Raw genomic sequence first — 22,701 nt, 5'->3', positions numbered from 1 at the left:
TATGTTATCGGTACATTTTTTTTTCAGCATGCATTTACACACACTCACAAGCCCTCTACGCGGGCTACAACCATATAGGACTAGAATTGAGGATGGAGTAGTGTTGACCTTCGAGTGGTTTCGACTTTCGTGCAGGCACATGAAAAATCCTCGCTCATATTAATTCTTTTGTTGTTTCTTAAAGAACATTAGAATAAGTTTGAGAGCCTTTTTCTTCTAAGAGTTTAGATGATACTAATATCATGTCATTTTCTTTCTGGCATATTTTATCCAAAAGTCAACTGTTCGAATTATTTTTATTTATTTATTTTAACAAAGTTTCATATTTTCCTAAAATTTTAAATAATACATATTTATTTTTTTTTTTAAAAAAAGTTCAATAACAATATTTTCTATATCATTATTATTTTGAGTTTGATTTTAAATTTTATGTATCTTGGTTCCCTAGAAATTGGGTCATTTGACTTCATGCATACTTTAAACGAAATAATGTTTACCTTGTAGAGGTACATAAAAACTTTTACATTATCTAAAATTAACTAAATATTAAAAATCAATCAAGTTAAAGTACATCAAATTCTTATTTCTTTTCTTTTCTTGTATTTTTTTTTTTACTTTTTAATTTTGATTTTTTTTCTTTTGATTTTTAATTTTTATTATATTTCTTCCCTTACTCTTTAGTCTTCAAAGTTTTCAAAATAATCAAAGGAAAACATAACTCGCCCACCTCACAATTCACCATCCTTACAATATGAGGCATAAAAGTCGAATCATGGAAGAACATGATAAAGACATGGATAAAATGAGACAAAATATTAATAATCTTAGGGAACAAGTTTAAAAAATACTGGAATTGCTTTCAGCAAGAAAAGGAAAAGTTGTCGTAGAAACAACACAAGCAAGCAATCTAGTTCAAGACACCGATGATCTCATTTATGCCACGCCACATGAATGTTGTTCCACAATCTCAAACCACTCAACACTATGTTGCTATGAATTCGCTTTTTGATATTCCACCTCCTGTCCCAGATATAGAACAATTGGAAGCTTAGGCTAAAATTCAAAACATGGGACAATATGAGAGCACTCCGACTAAGCAAAAAACTAGATGTTTTGGAAGAAAGATTGCGAGCAATTGAAGGGACTGACGTTTATGGAAATATAGATGCAACACAATTGTGCTTAGTGCCAGGCTTGATCATTCTAGCAAAGTTTAAAGTTTCCGAATTTGACAAATATGATGGATCATCGTGTCCAAGGAGTCATCTTATAATGAATTGTACAAAGATGGCAGCGCATATTGGTAATGATAAATTGTTGATCCATTGCTTTCAAGACAGTTTAACTGGTCCAACTACTCGATGATATATTCAATTAGATAATGCACACATCCATGTTTAGAAGGATTTAGCTGATGCATTTCTAAAGCAATACAAACATAATATTGATATGGCTCCAGATCATTTAGACCTCCAACAGATGGAGAAGAAAAGTTCAGAAAGCCTTAAAAAATATGCTCAATGATGGAGAGATATGGCTGCAGAGGTTCAACCACCATTAACAAACAAATAAATGACGTCTATTTTTATGAATAATTTGCGGGCTCCATTCTATGATCGAATGATTGATAATGCTACAACCAATTTTTCTGACATTATTGTTATTGGTGAAAGAATTGAATATGCGATAAAGCACGGGAGGTTAGCAAAGCTTCAGCTGAGTATGCAAGATTAAAGAAAGGAATAACATCTAGGAAGAAAGAAGGTGCGGTTCATGCAATGGGTTTTCCTAATTCAGGAAACCACAAATCGATTTTTGGCCAAAGAAAACATGACCAAAATTTTTCTTCATCTATAAGCAATGTTTCTCATGTCCCTCATAACAACTATGTACAAGCTCACTCTTTCTCTAGAGCCCCAAAACTTGTTAATCCAAACTCTTCTCAACCATTTGTACAAGGTCAGGGTAGCGAGACCAACTCAGATACATGGCGATTTGATCCAATTCCCATGACATATATATAGCTTTTACCTCAGCTAATTCAAAATCGACAGTTAGCTCCTATCTCAATAAATCCTATACAACCTCCTTATCCAAAATGGTATGATGATTCAAATGTTGGATGTGATTATCATGCCGGATGAGCGAGACACTCAACTGAAAATTGTTTGGCTTTAAAAAGGAAGGTGCAATCTTTAATTAATGTTGGATGGTTAAGCTTCAAAATAGCTGGTGATAAGCCGAATGTCAACAACAATCCATTGTCTAATCATGAAAATTCAAAAGTGAACGCTATAGATTGCTTTGTTGAAAAGTGTAAAAATGAAGGTGAAATAATTTATGCATGTCCACCTGATTTCGAGCTTAACAATTGGGATGTTGTATATCTACCTATATTTTCAAAAGAATTTCAAGAGTAATGATTAAACTTTTATTTGTCAAATTTCTTTAATTTTCGAGGGGTTTCACGCAAGGCCACAATATTTTGTTTGCTTTACAATATGAATGTACTTTTTTTTGTTATTTAATGAATTTTTTGCATTTTCCTTTCATTATTTCTAATTTCTTCTTCTCTCTGCTTTCTTTCTTGCATTTTGCAAATTAAACACAAAAGTTCTAAACTTTTTCATAGACAACATTCATAAGAACGAAGATGTTAGTAATTCAAGTTCTACTCTTGATACCTTAATATACACTATGGAATCTAATAAAGAGAGTGACGATGAAGATGTCAGGGAAATATCCTCAGAATTGTTGAGAATGGTAGAGGAAATAAGATAAGGTCTTAGGTCCTCACCAAGAGCTAGTTGAAGTAATCAGTTTGGGTTCTCCAGAGGAATCAAAAGAGGTAAAAATTGGTACATTGATGACCAGTGAAACTTGGAAAAAAAATGATCAATTTGTTACATGAGTACTCAGATATTTTTGCTCGGAGTTATCAGGATATGTCGGGGTTAAATACATATATTGTAGTACATCGTGTTCCTTTGAAGCCAGAATGCAAGCTTGTAAGACAAAAGTTACGTAAAATGAAGTCTGGTGTATTGATTAAAATAAAAGAGGAAGTACATAAACAAATTGAAGCAGGATTCCTCACAGTCTCCAAATATCCTGAATGGGTGGCAAACATTGTTCCAATATCCAAAAAAGACGAAAAAGTGAGAATGTGTGTGGACTACAAAGATTTAAATCGAGTCAGTTCAAAAGACAACTTTCCTTTACCTCATATCGACATGTTGGTGGATAACACTGCAGGATACTTAACTTTCTCCTTCATGGATGGTTTTTCAAGATATAATCAAATCAAAATCGCTGAAGAAGATAGAGAAAAACCAACATTCATATCCCTTTGGGGAACATTATGCTACAAAGTAATGCCTTTTGGTTTGAAAAATGTGGGGCAACATATCAGTGAGCAATGGTTACACGTTTTCATGATATGATGCATAAGGAAATAGAGGTGTATGTTGATGATATGATTGCAAAATCCAAGGCAAATGGAGATCATACAACTATACTCCAAAAATTATTTAATTGGTTGGAAAATATCAATTGAAATTAAATCCATCCAAATGTACATTTGGGGCAACCTCGAGAAAGTTGTTGGGATTCATTGTCAGTGAAGAATGGATCAAAGTAGACCTAGATAAAGTGAATGCTATCAGGAAAATGTCATTCCCTGAAACAGAAAAAGAAGTTTGAGGTTTTGTTGGAAGACTGAACTACATATCCAGATTTATCTCGCATTTGACACCAACATGCGAACGAATCTTCAAGCTTTTGCGTAAAAACAATTCAGGAAAATGGAATGAGGATTGTGAAGAAGCTTTCAACAAAATTAAGCAGTATTTGCAGAGCCCACCTGTATTGATAATAAGCCATAGAATTTTGACATCAAACAATGCATAAAGTGTAGAGAATATCCATATGGAGCTTAAGAGAATGACAAGCACACAATAAGAAGGTTGGCCATGAACTTTTTCATAAATGGTAAAGTTCTTTATAAAAGAAACCACGATATGGTGCTCTTTCGATGTGTTGATGTGGAGGAAGCAAAACAAATTATAACAGAAATTCATGAAGGAATATGTGGAACACGTGCTAATGAACATATGATGGCTAGACAAGTACTTAGATCTGGTTATTATTGGACAACGATGAAATCAAATTGCATAAAATATGCAAGGAAATGTAAAAAGTGTGAAATTTATATGAATAACATCCATGCAACAACATCTCCATTGCATGTCTTGTCAACACCCTGGCCATTTTATTTGTGAGGAATTGATGTTATTGAACCCATTGATCCTAAAGCCACAAATGATCACCATTTTATTCTTGTGGTCATTGATTACTTCACTAAATGGATAGAGGCGACATCTTACTGCAACGTCACAAGAGGAGTGGTGCTCAAGTTTATCAAGAAAAAGTTGATATGTCGTTATAGTCTCCCCGAGGGTATTATTACAGATAATGCCAAGAACCTTAATAACAAAATGATGGACGAACTTTGTGAGCAATTCAAGATCAATCACATAAATTCGACTTCATATCACCTCAAGATGAATGAGGCAGTTGAGGCAGCCAACAAAAATATTAAAAGAATCATTGAAAATATGACAACGATATATAAAGATTGGCATGAAATTTTACCATTTGCGCTGCATGGATATCGCACATCAGCTCGTACTTCAACAGGGGCAACACCATTTTCTTTGGTTTTTGGTATGGAAGTTGTCCTACCTTTAGAAGTTGAGATACCTTGTTTGAGAGTTCTCATAGAAGCTAACTTAGATGAAGTTGAATGGATACAAGGTCGTTATGAGCAGTTGAATTTTGTTGAAGAAAAACGTTTGACAACATTAAGTCATGGACAACTTTACCAAAGAAGACTAATGCATGCATACAATAAAAAAAGTGCACCCTCGAAGTTTTTGAGAAGGAGATTTTGATGTTAAAAAGGATACTTCCATTTCAAAAGGATCATTGACGAAAATGGACTCCTAATTATGAAGGTCCGTTCGTGGTGAAAAAGGCTTTTTCAAGAGGAGCTTTGCTATTAACCAATATGGATGGCATTGAGTTCAAAAATCTTGTGAATGCAGATTATGTTCAAAGATATTATGCGTGAGACCTTTCCATAGAAAGTTTCATAGTGTTGAAAGAAGTCAGGGGTATTTCTAGGAAACTTACATTTAGTTCTTAGAATGTTATTTCCATATGTATAAACTCCCCCTTACCTCCTCTCTTTGTACTTCTATTCCAAGAATCATTTTCATTTCTTCTTATATTTATCAAACAATTGTTTATTTGTCAATCCTTTCTTTCATCCTTTTTGAAATGTCATCAAATTATAGTAAACATTCATTATTCATCAGTCCATTATTCTATCTATTGTTAATTGACAAAGATTCAGTACAACTTATTGTATTTACAAACCAAGTAAAAGTTATGATTTTCTCTTGTTAAGACTTAAGGAAATATAGGTGTTTACAAGTCCAGAAAAATTTCTCTATGATTATGAGTTGCTGCAATTGGAAGTCTACATCCTAAAGGATTCATGTTTTGTGAAGTCCAAGACTAAAACAACATTAGGTCTTTACAACATAGTACAATCTTTCGTAGTTTGGATTCATTTGTTTGATATGAAGAGTGGCGAGTTTGACAGCTTAAAAAGTTCTCGCGATACATGTCTTATTCTATCCTATGACGACTATGCATATAAATTGTTAATGGTATTGGTAAAATGGAGTAGTGAGCTATTTATTTCTTTGAAAACCACAATATTTTCAAATTAAATTTTAACTCAGTTTCAAAAGAAGGATGAGTCCACTTTATCAAACCTAGTCCTAGAGCTAAGGTTGATGTTTTATTCAAATTTGGTTAAATCGAGCCCAGATCTGAAGCTGAGGCCGAAACCTGTCTATCAGGTCATTTCCCTTATTTATCAAACCAAGTCCTCAGCTAAGGTTGATGTTTTTTTTCAAATTTGGTTAAATTGAGCACAAATTTGAAGCTGAGGTCGAAGTCTGTCTATCAGGTCATTTCCTTTATTTATCAAACCTAGCCCTAGAGCTAACGTTGATATTTTTTTTTCAAATTTGGTTAAATTGAGCCCAGATCTGAAGCTGAGGTTGAACTCTGTTTATCAGGTTCTTTCCTTTATTTATCAAACTTAGTCCTAAAGCTAAGGTTGATGTTTTTTCAAATTTGGTTAAATCGAGCCCAGATCTGAAGCTGACGCCAAAGCCTGTCTATCATGTTCTTTCTTTTATTTATCAAACCTAGTCCAAGAGCTAAGGTTGATGTTTTTTGAAATTTGGTTAAATCGAGCCCAGATCTGAAGCTGAGGCTGAAGCCTGTCTATCAGGTCCTTTCTCTTATTTATCAAACCTAGTCCTAGAGCTAAGGTTGATGTTTTTTTTTCAAATTTGGTTAAATCGAGTCCAAATCTAAAGTTGAGGTCGAAGTCTGTCTATCAGATTCATTCTCTTATTTATCAAACCTAGTCATAGAGCTAAGGTTGATATTTTTTTCAAATTTGGTTAAATCGAGCCCAGATCTAAAGCTGAGGCCGAAGCCTGTCTATCATGTTCTTTCTTTTATTTATCAAACCTAGTCTTAGAGCTAAGGTTGATATTTTTTGAAATTTGGTTAAATCGAGCCCATATCTGAAGCTGAGGCCAAAGCCTATCTATCAGGTTTTTTCTTTTATTTATCAAACCTAGTCCTAAAGCTAAGGTTGATGTTTTTTGAAATTTGGTTAAATCGAGCCCAGATCTGAAGCTGGGGTCGAAGCCTGTCTATCAGGTCCTTTCCTTTATATATCAAACTTAGTCCTAGAGTTAAGGTTGATGTTTTTTTTCTCAAATTTTGTTAAATCGAGCCAAGATCTGAAGTTGAGGCTGAAACTTGTCTATTTGGTCTTTTCCCTTAACAAACCTAGTTTTAGAGCTAAGGTTTATATTTTTTTTCAAATTTGGATAAATCGAGCCCAGATCTAAAGTTGAGGTCGAAACTTGTCTATTAGATCCATCATTTATCAGGCCTAACTTTGGAGATAAGGCTGATATCATTTTCATTTTATAGTTTTTTTCTTTCTTTCTTTCTATCTCTCTCTAAAAAATAAAATAAAAAATCGACCCAAATACTTTACCTATTTCCTTTGTCCACCTTTAAATATTTACAGGATGGACAAAGGAGAGCAAATAGATATCGTATTCTGTCCTGCATTTTTATTTTATTTATTTATTTATTATTATTATTTTAAAATAATTTAAATTTTAATTTAAATTTTAAATTTATGTTTAAAAAAAAAACAAAAAAACAAAAACATATTTAAAAATAAAAATATAAATAAAAAGGTTTTTTCTCCTCCCTATTTTTTCTCAACCATCCCTTATTTTTTCTCAACCATCCCCTATTTTTGTTTTTCTTCGTCTCCCACTCTCTCATTTTTCTCCCACTCTTCCACTCTCATTTTTCTCCCACTCTTCCACCTTCTTCCATTTCTCTCTGTAGTTTGCACTTCACTTCACTATCTAAAAAATAATCGACATTGCCCTATGAAAAAGAAGAATGAGATTCTTTCAAAGAGGATTTTTGAAAATTCTAGGGTACACGTAAAAAAATATGTTCATGTGTTTGTGATTTGGGGGATTTTGAGAGGAAAGGCACACATAAAAAAGAGAAATCTTTTCATCAGTTTGTGGTTTGGAGAGATTTTACAGAGAATGCTGTTGGAATTTTTTGTCTTAAAACTCGTAGTTTGTAATCATATTCTGTTCAATAAAGTTGTTATTGAGAAATTAAATATTATAATTCTAAATCCAATAAATCAAGTTCCAAGGCTATTTTTTGAATAAACTTGAACTTTATGTGTAAACATAAACGTGGATCAAGTTCGAGTATATATAGTCTAAATAGTCTATAGTATGTGAATAAAGGTTGGACGCCTTATTTAGAGAAACTATGGATGCGACCCACTTTGTAGTACAAACGAGGTGATCCTGAATCGTTCATGTAGAGACATGAAAGTGGGGGCATCCTATGTAAAGTGTTTACATAAGACTGAACCATGAATTAGTCTGTTTTTACGTTATAACATTGTTTACTGTTTAAAACTGACTATCTCGATTATTGATGACCTAGGTAACTTAATCTTAATCTTGAGTTAACTATAAACTCCTGTTCACACGAGATTATCCTCAAATGTCTATAGGTGAAGACAACTCATCAGCATTGGCCCAATAAGCATCCCATTTCAGGGGTAAGATCGGGTGGATAGCTGGGAACATAGGGTACAAGATGGAATTCACTCCTACCCGCTTTAGGATTAGTAGATAGGTTGTTCTCTTAAGCACTGAATCCAAGTCTTGAACAAGGGGCCTCACCATCTCATTGGCTCGAGAGGGATTAAGTTTATAGGTTGAACCTTAAACCAATTGTTCAATAGTGGATTAGTGGGACTTAAGGAGCAAGATGTAATATTGGGGGTAAAACGGTATTTTGACTCAGCCAAGGTTACGAGCCACCTTTGAAGGATTAACTTACTTATTATGATTTTATCAAATGGACACAAATATATCTATAGTGAGGGGAGTGCAACTACGGGACTTTAGTGGAATGACCCGTCAGTTAACGAATGTTGATTAACTCGGTCTAAAAGAGTTTAGCTAGTTAATCTTGAATCGTTGGAGCCCATGATCTATAGGTCCATTAGGTTCCCCTGCTAGCTCATATGGATTAAACTTAGAACAGTGTGATGAAATAAGTCGAATTATTCAAATGGGGAGAAGAAAAAGAAACCGACAAATATAGTGATATAGTCGTCGGTCTTCTAATTAGAAATAGAGCTTTATGTTTTACATATTATAAGTATGAATGCATATTCATACTAAGAAGTTCGGAATTGATGGAATTGGTCAAAAAATAGTAAAAAGTCAAAAAGTTGACTTTTGACTTTGAAAAGTCAAACTTTGACCGGCCTTATATTCAAATGTGATTTGAATTTTGGAAAAATGAATGCGGATTCATGCTCGGGTGGTTGGAATTAGTCAAGACGGACAAAATGGTAAAAAGTCAAAATATTGACTTTTGACTTAGAAAAGTTAAAGTTTGACTTTTGATTTAAAATATCTAATGACCATTTTACCCTTGGACTAAGTTAGTGGGAAAATCCAACATTTTGTTGGATAATCCCACTAACTCTTAGTGGGACATGTGGCTATATGAGATGTAGACACTTAGCCCACTAAGTTTCACTAATTGTTAATGGAACGTTAGGTGTTGAGATTTGGCAAATTAATTACATGGATTTTTTCATATAATTAGGCTATAAATAGGGGAATTTTCAAATTGTTGAAAACTTTTTCCTTTTTTAAGATACTCCAATCTCTCAACCAATTTCCTTTTATCTCCATTACTTTCTACGTCAAATTGGGTCCCACAACCCGGTTCTTTGTCCAAAGGATAGTAGTTGAGCACTAGTGGTCGTCTCAGTTTGAATTGCTAAGGAGGTATCAAAGTTTTTGAAATCTTCAAAGGTAATATTTCCTAAAACCCTAATTTGATTAGTTTAGGGTTACTTGTTAATTATGACAATTAGGGTAGAAATTTGATTCTTTTTTCGCTGTGCATGTCTTAGCACTATCACATGCACATGTAAAAAAGATAAATATTTTCATCAGTTCGTGGTTTGGAGAGATTTTACAGAGAAGGCACACGTAAAATAGATAAATCTTTTCATCTGTTTGTGATTTGGGAAGAGATTGAGAGGATCAAGAAAGAAGCCTGCAGATCTGTCGGTAAGTTTTTTTTTTTTTTATTGAATTCATGGTTGATGATTCTGCGTTAATTAATTAATGTGTTCTCGTTAATTATTTGGCCCCCATTTAGGTGCTATGTTGATTATTTCATTTGGTTAATTAATTAGATGCACTCATTTGGGTGCTATGTTAATTATTTTATTTGGTTAATTAATTAGATGTTGTGTTAATTAATTAAATGCTATGTTAATTATTTCATTTGGTTAATTAATTAAATGTTGTGTTAATTAATTAGATGATGTGTTAATTATTTGGTTGTTGTGTTAACTATTTGGTAGTCATTTGTGCTGATTTAATTATTTGCATCTTTTTATTTCCTTAGCACTCATTTTACATTGTGTGCTAATTGCTTGTATCCATTTGGCATCCTCCGTTAATAATTATCTATTTGACACTGTGTTAATTATGCATTTGAAAATAATTATCCATTTGACATAGTGTGTTAATTATGAATTATTTGATTAATTAATTAGCATTTTTGGCATCCTTGGCATCGTGCATTCTGACTTAATTATTTGCATATCATTAACTATTTGTCACTCATTTGGCCTCATTTGTCAATTATTCATTCAAATTATCTGCATTCTGTATTATTTAATTAATCAGTTTGCATCTTGGTATAATTATTTGACATTCATTTGGCTACTGTATTATTTATTTACATATTGCATTAAACCTATTTTAACTACTAGGCACCCCATTTGACATCTGCAGATAATTATTTACATTTGTATTAATCAATTAGCATCTTTTTAATTATTTGGCACCAATTTGGCATACTTGTTTAATTATCTTGTCTCGTTTGTGCTGATTAATTATTTTGCATCATTTTTCATTAATTAACTATTTTGCATCCTTCTGCATTAATTAATTATTTTGCATTATTCTAAATTAATTAATTAATTATCTTGCACCCTACTGCATTAATTAATCATCTTGTACATTTTGCATATTGCTTATATTATCTCTGTATTTATTTTATGTATTTATTTTATGTATTTATTTTATCTCAACATATTACCCTTTACGTATTTCTCAAATTTCATAATGTTTTGTCTTAGTTATTATTCATTTTCTAATTTAAATATAAAAATGTAAATTGGACAAAAAAATATTGTTTTTTATAGATTTTATAATTTAAATTCCATGGATACATGAATTTTGTTCGTTTGAAATTTAATTAATGGATTGTTTTTAAATAAACACATTTAATATTTTAAATAAGACTGACTAGTGTTTTCTATGAATTTATTAATTCTTAAATACAAGAAATTTATCATTAAACACTTGTTTTAAACTTTTTAGTACACATATCCGTTACGAGCGGTATTTGGCGTCAGGTTCAGGATTGATCTTTAATAATGAGTCAGATCGTACCAATATCAATATGATGAAGATTAAAATATCAAATTTTGGTATCTTAATATTCTTGAGTTGAGTATAAAAACGTATATCTTTTGAAATAAAAATAAGCTTTATTTTTATAATGGCTTCTATGCCACCCATAATTATCAATTCACTAGAAGAAAACTGCCCTACAATGACAGTTATATATCTCAAAAAATGAATGGAAGAAAAAAAAAACTGTCACGAAATATAAAATTTCGCGTTTTTGGCGGGAAAAGACGAAATTTTTCGGAAAACACTTTTCGCGACAGTTATTAACTGTCATAGAATGTTAGGGTTAAAAAATTTTTCTTTTTTCCTTTTCTTTTCTTTTTCCTTTTTCTTTCTTTTCCCTATTTCCTTCTTCCTCCCCGTGCGTCCTTCCCCTTCTCCCCAGCCGCAACCGCCGCGCCTCTTCTCCTTCCTCCCGTACGCCGCGACGACTCCACCGTCTCCTTCTCCCTTCCCTTCCGTTTCCTTCCCGCCGCAGCCCAGCCGCAGCCAGCCGTCTTTCTCTTCCGTTTTCTTCCCGCCGCAGCCCAGCCGTAGCCCGCGATCTGCCGTCTCCATCTCCGGTTCGCGAAGCAACCTTGCAGCAGTCGTCCCGCGCGCCGATCTGCCGTCTCCATCGCCGATTCTGTCTTCGTTGAAGCCCGAGCCGCCGTGTGAACCAGTAACCGCCACGTTCGCCGCTCACAACCGTCGTGAAGCCAGCCGCGCAACCTTCGTTCCAACCGCTGCACTGCCGCGCAATTCTCCGGCCACGTCTTCTTTAGCCGACCGCTGACCGACCCACACTTAGGATTTTGCTGCGAGTTCGACAGTCGTGCGTTGAGTGTTGGGAGTAACCTTGGGCTCCCTTAAATTCACAACCAAATTGTGAATTGTTGAGGGTTCAGTTCGCCAATATTTCGGATTTGATTCATTGGATTTAGTCGATTGAAGAATTTGCATAGAAATCGAGGTAAGGGATTTTCTACTGGACTCAATTGTGATTGTGAACTGTATGTGTGTTGAATGTATACTGTGGTTTGACTGAAAATATATATGAATGCATGTGAATTGAAGTAGACATAACGTCGAATGTATATCGTGAATGTCATGGAAGATATATATAAGTGTGTGTATGTTGACAGGACAAAGATTGTAGATTGTGTTGGTATGAGATATAGATATGAACTTGTGATTCTCGTTTAGATTGGGTGTACGATTACGCTAAAGTATGATTGGGTTAATAAGGATTGGCCTGTTTCTTGTTTGTTGTTTTTTCTTAGTAATGGTAGTGTGTGAAAGGGAATTTGATAACTCTATATATTGTTTAATTATGGTTTTGAATTCTGTTTTGTGTCTTTAAAAGGACGTTGAACTTCAAAATCGTTTTAATAGGGTCCTTGAACTTTGATTTTTTCTTTAGGGGAAGGGGTGTGTAAGGGATTTTGATTTTAGTCATTGAATGCCAGTGTGTAGCGCCCACCTCCAGGTGACGGATTTTCAGCAGCCACCGTCGCCCTCTTCCAATTTTGTTTTCGACAACCCTCTCTATTCTATGTTGCTGTTTCCAATGGGGTTGTATTATCTTCTGGAGTATACATGTTGGATTTGTTGTAGATGTAGCCATGGTTGCTTCCTCCTTCGTTGCTTATTCTTAACTTCATGTAACTTATAGCCATCTAATTCGTTTCTTCTTCCTATTTTTTCTCCTCTTCTAATGGCATCTTTCATTCTCTACATCCAACTTGCGCAACCGTGATATATTCTCCAAGGTAAGTATCTCTTTAATGGACGTCAAAAGACTGCATCTTGAAAAATGATTTCATCCAAGATATATTCATATGGGCTTTTTTATTCCTTTGAAAGAATGCCATTCATATATTACACATCCTTATACCTGAGTTTACAAGGTTGTTATAGTACTTTCGCGTTTCATGAGTGAAAAGATAGAATCAAGTTGCGGAATTACGTTCATTTTTAGAGCTCTTAAGTGATTGAAGATAGTTGATGTATATTTATTTTCTCAAAAGTCACATTTTTTGCAAGTTTGGTTTACTTTGGATTTATTAAAGATAATACCAGTTCACTTATTGATTCCATTCATTCCCGAAAAAATTCTTTAAAAAAATTTAGTTTAACACCAAGAATCGCTTTGAGGATTTATCTCCTTAAGGGTTGTCGGAACCATATACTGAACATCTACAATACGTTTGATCATAGTTAACTTTACAATGATCTAGTTGATAGTCTTCCTATTTGTTGAGCTTCTCTTTTAGATTGAAGGAAAGGGAAAGACTTGGCTAGGTTGTGGCAAGCAAACTTCTTCGCTATTATGTGGAGAAATTTAGAGGGGAGGCTAGGGAGTTAGAGAGTTTTTTTGGAAAAAAAAAAAAAAGAGACGGGACTTTACATTAAGAGAATGAAAAAAAAGACCAATGTTCAAAGAAGTGAAAAAGAGCAACATAGCACAAAAAAAAGACATAGGAACATAATGCAAAAAGTAAGCTAGAGAGGTGATAAGGATAATTAGTATATTTTAGTTAATTGGTTAATTGTCTTATTTTCCTGTAAGGCTATAGATAGCCAATTTAGAGTGTATTTGAACCTCTTGAATATCTTTCCAATATAGAACGTTGTTCTTGGAGAGCTTTTTCTCATCTCTAAGGAATGAGATTTCTCTTGTTCCAGAATGGATTTGGCATGGTACTCCAACCTGCTGCATCAAGAGGTTTAATTATTCAGTTTGGGCATTGATCACTAGGACTTTTTGTAATTGTGATAATGATCTTGTTCTTTTTTATTAGATTGTTTTATGTGATTAGTCATTGACTCCTTTTTATGAGTATTACGTCTTTTTTTTGTTTTTCTTATTGCAATTTGGTTTTGGTATTTCTGTTGTATGTCTTTTTATTATTATTATTGCAATTTGGTTTTGGTATTTCTGTTATGAATAGAGTTTTGTTTGCCCTTGGTTCTTTTATTTTTTCAATAAACGTTCGGTTGCTTAAATAAAATGGTTCTCTGGACAGAAGTGAATTGTGAGTTTACTGAATTTGGTAAATTTAGAAGCATTCCTCTGTGCATCCTCTAGTAGATTTTGGATTTTCCTCTTCCACTGTAATGGAATTGGACCGAGAAAAGTTAATGTGTTCCAGTTATTTTACGGTGCTGGCACTTACATGTTTGGAATTGATGATGAACGAATAATTGATGCTACAAGGGCTGGAAGCATTGCTCATCTGATCAACCACTCTTTCGAAGTATGTATTACTTTAACAATTGATTTACTTTTTATTTTTTCCTTTTATGTTAATGTTCTTTATCCTCATGAGATGACTCATTAAATTATGTGTCAATAGAATTATCTTATATCATAGTGCTCTATGGAGATGAATGCAAGTTAGCTAAATTTTTCCTTAGATGCTTGAAAGTTAGAAGAGAAATTTAACTCCGGTTTTTCTCTCATGGACTAAGCTATCTTATTCTTACACAGTAACTGTTGCTCCTCACAGAAGTGTTCAAGGATAAATAAAGGTTCATATTAGAAGTGGACGTCCATTAGTTTTGGTATGTATGTAAATTATTTTAAATCTAAGTATCTGATTTCCTAATAGTTGAAAACCTTAGTTTATTGACAAGAAATCAAATGGTTACTTCTGAAGTTGGTTGATTGTATTTGGTTATGTCTACTAATGAGAATGACTTTACCTTAAGGGGATAGACTTTAGTTTTGGTATCTCCAATTGAGAATTTAGCCATTGTGCTTACTCTTTATGGAGTATCTAAAGACAAGAAATCGACACTCCAATGCTATGAAAATTTTCCTATAAGGTAACATTTATAGTCTCATGTTCATTTGGTATGTTATTTTATTTGCTTACTTTGTAATACTATTCTATTTTAGAGCTATTTAGTCAATTGATTGTAAATTCTGACTACAGCTGATGATATGTGGGGAAGATATTCATAGTTCATCTTTATTGGCGATGATTGCATAATACAAACTGTTTAACTCTAAGGATTACAAATTGTCGTACATGTATTGTCGTAGGCTGTTTTGTTCTAAGGACTAGGAACAACCCAAGAAGTTGTTCAATTTGCAGTGGCCATTTGGTTGGACGTTCTTCTTCTCCTTGATCTCTTTCTCCTCTTCTTAGGAACTTCATTTTCATTATCAGATTTGAAGAGGGACCACCATGAGTGGGGTAGTAAAATGAATAGAGAATGGGAGAGTGAGCTGGGTATGTTTTTGGTATGTGTATTCTAGAGAGAAAGAGTGAGCTGGGTATGTTTTTGGTATGTGTATTCTAGAGAGAAAGAGTAGCAGTATGTTTTTGTTTGCTGTGTTTGCCTAATATAGTCCTCATGGTCTTCTCTTTTCATTTCATGGAATCAAGTGTTGAAGTTCTTGTTTGTGTTCTGTATTTTGTTGAGACGTTGATTTAGTTATTCATTGACTGTACGTATGTGTTATGGATTCTTTGTAGGTTCAACTGGAGTCGACAAGTTCATGAGTTTTGTTTCAAATATCATTTCCAGAAACGAACATTCTCGGTTGGTCCAGTCAAATATATTCGAATGCTATTTAAGATATTTTTTGATTAAGGGTTAGTATTTCGTACATGTGGATTACTGAAACTTGTATTAAGATGTACAAATATTATAAATCGTATTATAGTGTATATATATTAAAGTGTTGGCTATTTTCTTGTACATTGGTGTGAAACTTGTATAATTTCAAATTTGTCATTCTCAGCTACATTATTGTCATTCTAATGGTTCGTGTAATGGTGGAGCTGCATGGAGAACAGAATAAAACTATAGGAAATTGAGAAATGTGATAGTTAATAGTTGTTGTAAATTGGAGAACGATGACAGTTATTTAACAAAATAAATTGTCACGATTGCTCTATATGTGACAGGAATAACATGTCGTCATAAGATAAACAATGACAATTTTTTTAAAAAAAAAACTGTCACGATTGCATTATATTTGACTGGAAAAAAATGTCGTCAATGGCAAAACAATGACATTTAATGTTATCGAAAAACTGTCACGATTGCACAATCGTTGACTGGAAAAAAATGTCGTCAATAACTAAACAATGACATTTTTACAAAAAAAAACTGTCGCGAAAAACATATTCATGACAATTAATACATGTCACGATAATAGAATTCGTGACAATTATTTAACTGTCGTTAATAAAGAAATGATGATAGTTATTGAATGTCATAAAATAAATTATGACAGTTATTGAATGTCGTTGAATGTTGATTAACGACATTTATTTCATGTCATAAAACAACCTATTGCGACAGTTTTCAAAAACTGTCGTCGAAGGCCTTTCCATGACTCCCGCTTCTATGACTGAAAATAACTGTCGCGAAATCCGTTCGCGACAGTAAATAACTATCGTCGTAGCCCACTTTTGTACTAGTGATTGAGGCTTAGATTTTATTTTCTTCGATGTGAATTGAAAATTATAGAACATTTAAAAAAAAACTAAATAAAATATTGTTTTGTAAACCCCTATAATTTAGTTTTAAAAGACAAAATTAGGTAACCATTTTATCGGTGTGGTAGGGTGCTAACACATTCCCTACACACAACTGAGTCTCGAACCTAAATCTCATAAATTTACGTAGACCATCTTTTTTTTTATTTCTTTTCTTTGGGCGACCAATCACACTCTAATATGGTTGGTGGCAACTTCAAAATTATTTATTTATTGAAATTAAATAAACGATGGAGGCTGGTTGCTTCGCATAGCGATCACGTCACGGCAATATATATTTTCAAAATACTTTGTTTAAAACCCAAAAAAGCAACTTCACCATCTTTTAAAAAAAAAACTAGCTCTTAGACACAAAGATAAATAATAATATTAAAGCCATTTTCTTTTTAAAATCATTTTCTTTATAAAAGTCAATAAAACAAAACCAAAAGTCACATTAGTTACTCCTCCATTGCTCCAAGTGGCTTTCTCTACTTGGTTCAAATTGAATACTTGGCCGCCACGTCACCATCTCGAGTATTTTTTCGTTAAGTTTCTTTTACTAAATTTTCTTCGTTTGAACTTCGATTTGGGTGATTCAAGAGGCGTTAGAATCATTGTTCCAAGCTCTACCTCATGGACTATCCAAAATATTAAAATTGTCAATAAAAAAAATCAGATTTGTTATCATCAAAGATTTAATTAAAGTTAATTAATTTGAGATTAAGGAGAAAAAAGCCAAGAGGTTCTTGTTAGCGGCTATGGTATCTTTCAACCCCACACGACATTCTCGACCTAAGTAATCTTTCAATGTTTCACTATTGTCTTCGAGTTTGTCACATCCGGTGAAGAGGACAATGACAAAGTCCATAACTTTTGTTCGGAACAAAGTTTTGAACGGTTTGAACAATGGTCGTTTCTTCTTCTGAAAATCGAGTCCTCACTAAAAAAAACTAAAATAAGTGCATAAATAGCCTCTTTGTCACTAAATATCCACACATTTAGCTATTTCTCTAGCAACATATTTTGATCCAACACTTGAATAAAACAATCCTGCATACATATATCCTATTAGATTATTCAAATCACCATTCCAATTACAAGGTAACATATGAACGTCAATATAAATATATATAGAATATTACGCTTCCGTGTGATTACAGTGGGTTATTCTTTTGGCTTTTGTTTAGATTTTTTCATTACAATTATTATTAATCAATATAAACTTGCAGTCAAGTTAATGAATCATATGCAAAGCTTAGATTTCATTCCACATGTCCATATTTTCAAACGGTTCAATATTGATCTGAAAGTAGATTTATTGATATTTTCATTTTACCCTTTTATAGATTTATTGATATTTTCATTTTACTTTTTTATCGGCTCATTTTGATCCTGCATTAACCATCAGTTAATTAATTTAAAATAATAATGATGTAAACTATTTTTTAATTAATTTTAATAGTGATGGAAGATTAAAGAAACTAATTTAATTATATTTTGTTACATTTTTTAATTAATTATTGAGAACTAAAAGAAAGTTTTTAAAGAATTTTTGGGCTGCCAATTTGTATATCTTTAAATAGAAAAAGAAAAGAAAAATAGAAACAATAGCAATAATAACAAAAGTTTTCGCATTTATTTATCTCTTATAAATTTTCAACATTAGTCTTTTATTTCTAAATGTCACATGCCTAATTATATCTTTATTTAAATTACATGTTCTTTAATTTTTTGGGTTATAAGTTATAACTATAGATTTCAACATGGAACTTTTTTTTCGTACACCAACATTTGTATGAACATCCTAAAATTTGAATCATTTCATTAGGATCTTTTAGATAGAATTTTGAACCAAATTAACATTAATTTGAATGGAAGGAAATCTGTAATATTTATTTGTTTCCTTGAGTACATATATTTTCATTTTTTTACTTTTAAACACCACCTTTTATAAATTTTCAATTGCATTCATTTAATTTCATAATTAGTGTGCGGTGAAAAAGTAAATAGTAAATATTTATTTAGTGAGTAGAAACTAGCTCCTAAGGTTGACCAATAAGCCATGAGTTTATTTATCTAAGTCGATTCATAGGGTCAGCCATAAAGTCATATTATCTAAGTATAGAAATAACATCAATTAATTTAGGTAGGGTTCTTCACAAAACACAAAACCCTATTGCATAAGCATACAAGTCTAACCCATAGGGAGGGTTCATAGAGCTTGAGGAGGCTAACCTTATAAAGGTAAAAATTATGCCTATGTATTGTATTCTATATACTTTGGCACATATATTACTTGTGGATAAACTAAACCAACCCCTTAACTTTTATACTTCGTTAAATTTGTATACGAAAAATTTGATATTGTCAATTCAATTTGAAGTTTCTAACAATGACTTTAGTCTACGCAATTGATATATTTTTGCTTTTCAATATTCAATTATTTCAAACATCATGAATTGACTTAGTAGTAAAAAAAAAAACATAACCTCAATAACTAATAATGTTAGTTATTGGAAGTGTCTCTCGGTTAATTAAGAGTTCATAAGTTCAATTTATGGTGTTCATCTTCCTACAATTTTTTTTAACACCAAAATATTGTAGGATATCAAACAGGTAGTTTCATGAAATTAGTCGAGAAACGCGTAAGCTGACTCAACACTCATAATTCCAAAACAGTATAAAATAATATAATTTACACGAAAATCATTACAAGATCCAAGTTGTGTATATGAACTTAATTATAAGTTTCAATATTCAGGTTATGTGTTCAAAGTTGAACCAACATTATGGTATACTAGTTGTTAAGATAACGAGCAATGTGATATATATATTTAATTTGAAAGAAAAGGGTAGGAGTTGGGTGGGAGAACACTTAAATACAATATGCTTTTAATTTTGAACCATCTTCTTTAAGACCAGACAAGTTGGAAGGCTGACAGTTGGAACTCTTAACAAATTTGATTAACAGTATTAATTTTTTACGAAAGAAACTTTGCTTTGAATCTATATTTAATTTCTTATATCCTAATACTTTACCGATTTGGTCTTTCAAGTTTTAGTTAACAAACCGTACAGTTTCTATCTTTTTAAATTTTGTATAGTAATTTAGGCATCTAACAAATACTTACACATCTAGGTTGATAAACTTATTGAATATCAAATTTGTATCTATAAATTACAAAGACTAAATCATTTATCTATAAAAAATTTACGTATCTAATTGGAGACTATCAAATAATACTTTACTGTATAACAATAAATAGTTGTTATTGTCTAAAGAGAGTTATTCTCCCAAATATATATATATATATATATATATATATATATATATAGTTATTTATTTATTTGGTTCAAATTTTGTTTTATTGAATTAAAAAGCAAAGGAAACAATTTCTGCCACAAGGAAAATCAACACGACATATATTTATGATGTTTTCTCTTTCCCATGATTTCATCTCCAAAACTGTATAACCAGAAAAGATAACAAGAAGAGAAAATGTATATCAATGGCATATTTGGATGGAAAATAAAATATGACAGGGCTTATTGTTTATTTATTTTCGTCCACCTTTTTCTTTTTACTATGCCGTAATAAAATGAACATTTTAAAAAATAGCAAAATAAATTAAAATATTTACAAATTACAGTAAAATTTTGAATTCTTTTATTATAGTATTTTATCACTATAACATATCAATAACTATGAATGATAAAATTTGTTATAAGGTGTAAATATTTTGTAAAATGTATTATATTTTTTTAAAAAAATTCTAAATAATGTATATTTATTTTTATTAAACAATTATAAAAATGTTTATTTATTGATTATTTCAATTTTTTTAAAAAATTTTTTGTTCTTATAATTTTTTTCTCTAATATATTCATCCACACCAATTTTTTATAGTTATTTTCATTGATATACTTTGGTTAAATTAAAGTACTTCAATAGTATTTTGGGTGCAAATTAAATTATTGAGTTATTATAGTCTATGAACTTTGAGTGCAAATTATTGAGTTATTATAGTGTTTGAACTATGTATTATTATAGTATGTGTTTGAAGTGTAAATTATTATAATTTAGTTTAAATAATTTGTATTTAGAGTGCATATTATTATAATCTGAATTATAACAATATGTAATTTAAACGTAGGTTATTTTAAACTGTGTATAATTTTTTTTACCAATATTCTTTATCATACAAATAATCATTTTTTTATTTACTTTTCTAGGTCGTTTTTATTTATAGTTACTATTATTTTGAAAAATAATTCATTTTTACTCTACACTCTCTAGTTATTAATGTGTTATTTTGATTTTAACTATGCTTTGAAATTAAATTTTCTAGATTTTTCTCCATTTAACTCATTTGAAAAATATCATGATTTTTCTAATCATAATAGGTTAACTTTAACTTCAAATTGAAATAAACTAGTATTTTAATGCTGATTTTAATTATTGAAAATTATAATTTTTTAAATTATATTGATGAATTAAAAAATAATTATTTTAAATATACTATCAATTGAAACTATTTACAAAAATATATATATATATATATAAAAACTTAGATAGAATTTAATAAATTTTGTTATATTTTATAAATAGTTTTAATTTTTTTTCTAACCATCTTTCTTAAAAAGTAAATTTTTATTTGAGTGTTAAGTGTTTTTCAACATCCTAATCTTCAAGTTTAAAAGCAATTCTAAGTGTTGGAGTTAGTTAAATTGATAATATATATATAACTAAATTAGGAATTTTTTAGCATATAACCTAAATCAATAAATATACTTAATAATACAACTGCACTTCAATGAGCTATTATTTTACAGAAAGAAAGAAAAAAGCATGCATGTGAAGTTTATTTGATGTATAAGCATTATATATATATACACACACTAGCTTTTTATAACTTCTAAAATGATGGACAATGTTACCATTTGATCATGCATTTTCAAAGAATAGGAATATTACGTTCTAAAGATGAATTAAATGATGAAATAATTCTAGGACCAGAAAAAGATAATCGTAGGTATCAACATTTCATGCAAATCTTATCTCTAATTTTGCCACTTAATTACAATAATTAATCTCATTATATGAATATGAAAATGGCACCCTTTCTGGAGACTTGAGAGGGATATATAACATTATTAATATAACCCCATGGCCATCAACACTCATTTGAGAGAGTGGCTGGTCAAATTAATTTTTTAAAAATATTTAAGGTTGAAGAAACGAATAGTTTATCAAAATTAATAATTTAAAACATATTAATGATAATTTTAATTATTTTAGAATCGTTTTAAAACATACGTGGTACCTTGTGTTTGATTGATTGTATTTTTTTAGGATGTGAAATTAAAGTTTGAAATTCTAACCCCTAATAAAAAGTTAATGTACACACTTGGGTTGTACAATTTAACTGTTGTAAATGTTAAAATCAATGTTATATGAATATCATAGGATGAAAGGACTCTATTAATATAACTACCTTATACCTATGCAGCATAAACCAAACCCTAGCTGGTGAAAAATGTCACCTCACAAGCCACAAGCCACAACCTGGCCATAGAAAGTTAAATTCCCTATACATAAAATCAAATGTGACTTTTGTATTTGTTACATTTAGATTTAATATGATATCAAACCAAATAGTTGAAAAAATTGTGTGTTCAAATTTCTAGTTTCTCAAGTGTTTAGATAATATATAAATAAATTTACTTTCCTCTGTTAGCTTAAAACAAAAATAGTTTTAAAAAAAAAAGAAAACAAAATTCTAATAGAAACCAATGAAAAAATAATTGACCATACAAACATTTGAATACGTGAAATATTACTACAATCCTACATAATTACCTCTCCTACCCCATTACAAAAAAAACTTTACGTCCAAACACATTATATATTATACTTAATACTTAACAAAAGTATTTCAAATTAGGATGATTTGAACCAAAATTCATAATACTCAATATTTTACTTTATTTGGAGC

The 22,701-nt window shown here is 31.2% G+C and overlaps 1 long non-coding RNA gene and 1 pseudogene across 2 annotated transcripts; both read left to right on the top strand.

Annotated features, from left to right (window-relative positions):
- Positions 1 to 2,697: 2,697 nt before the first annotated feature.
- LOC116403910 lies at positions 2,698 to 5,131 on the top strand (annotated as a pseudogene).
- A 6,817-nt stretch (positions 5,132 to 11,948) lies between these two features.
- On the top strand, positions 11,949 to 15,963 carry LOC116404119. 2 transcript variants are annotated; one of them, XR_004217042.1, is made up of 4 exons: positions 11,949 to 12,177; positions 12,628 to 14,464; positions 14,698 to 15,035; positions 15,146 to 15,963. It is a non-coding gene; the product is annotated as an uncharacterized LOC116404119 (long non-coding RNA). The 2 variants fall into 2 exon arrangements; XR_004217041.1 differs by lacking the exon at positions 11,949 to 12,177 and having other exon boundaries at positions 12,191 to 14,464.
- Positions 15,964 to 22,701: the final 6,738 nt, after the last annotated feature.

The sequence above is a fragment of the Cucumis sativus genome, chromosome 5, assembly GCF_000004075.3.
Source record: "Cucumis sativus cultivar 9930 chromosome 5, Cucumber_9930_V3, whole genome shotgun sequence".
NCBI classification, from domain to species: Eukaryota; Viridiplantae; Streptophyta; class Magnoliopsida; order Cucurbitales; family Cucurbitaceae; genus Cucumis; species Cucumis sativus.
Note: the sequence above shows the minus strand (reverse complement) of the source record. Positions and strands in the feature narration are given on the sequence as shown.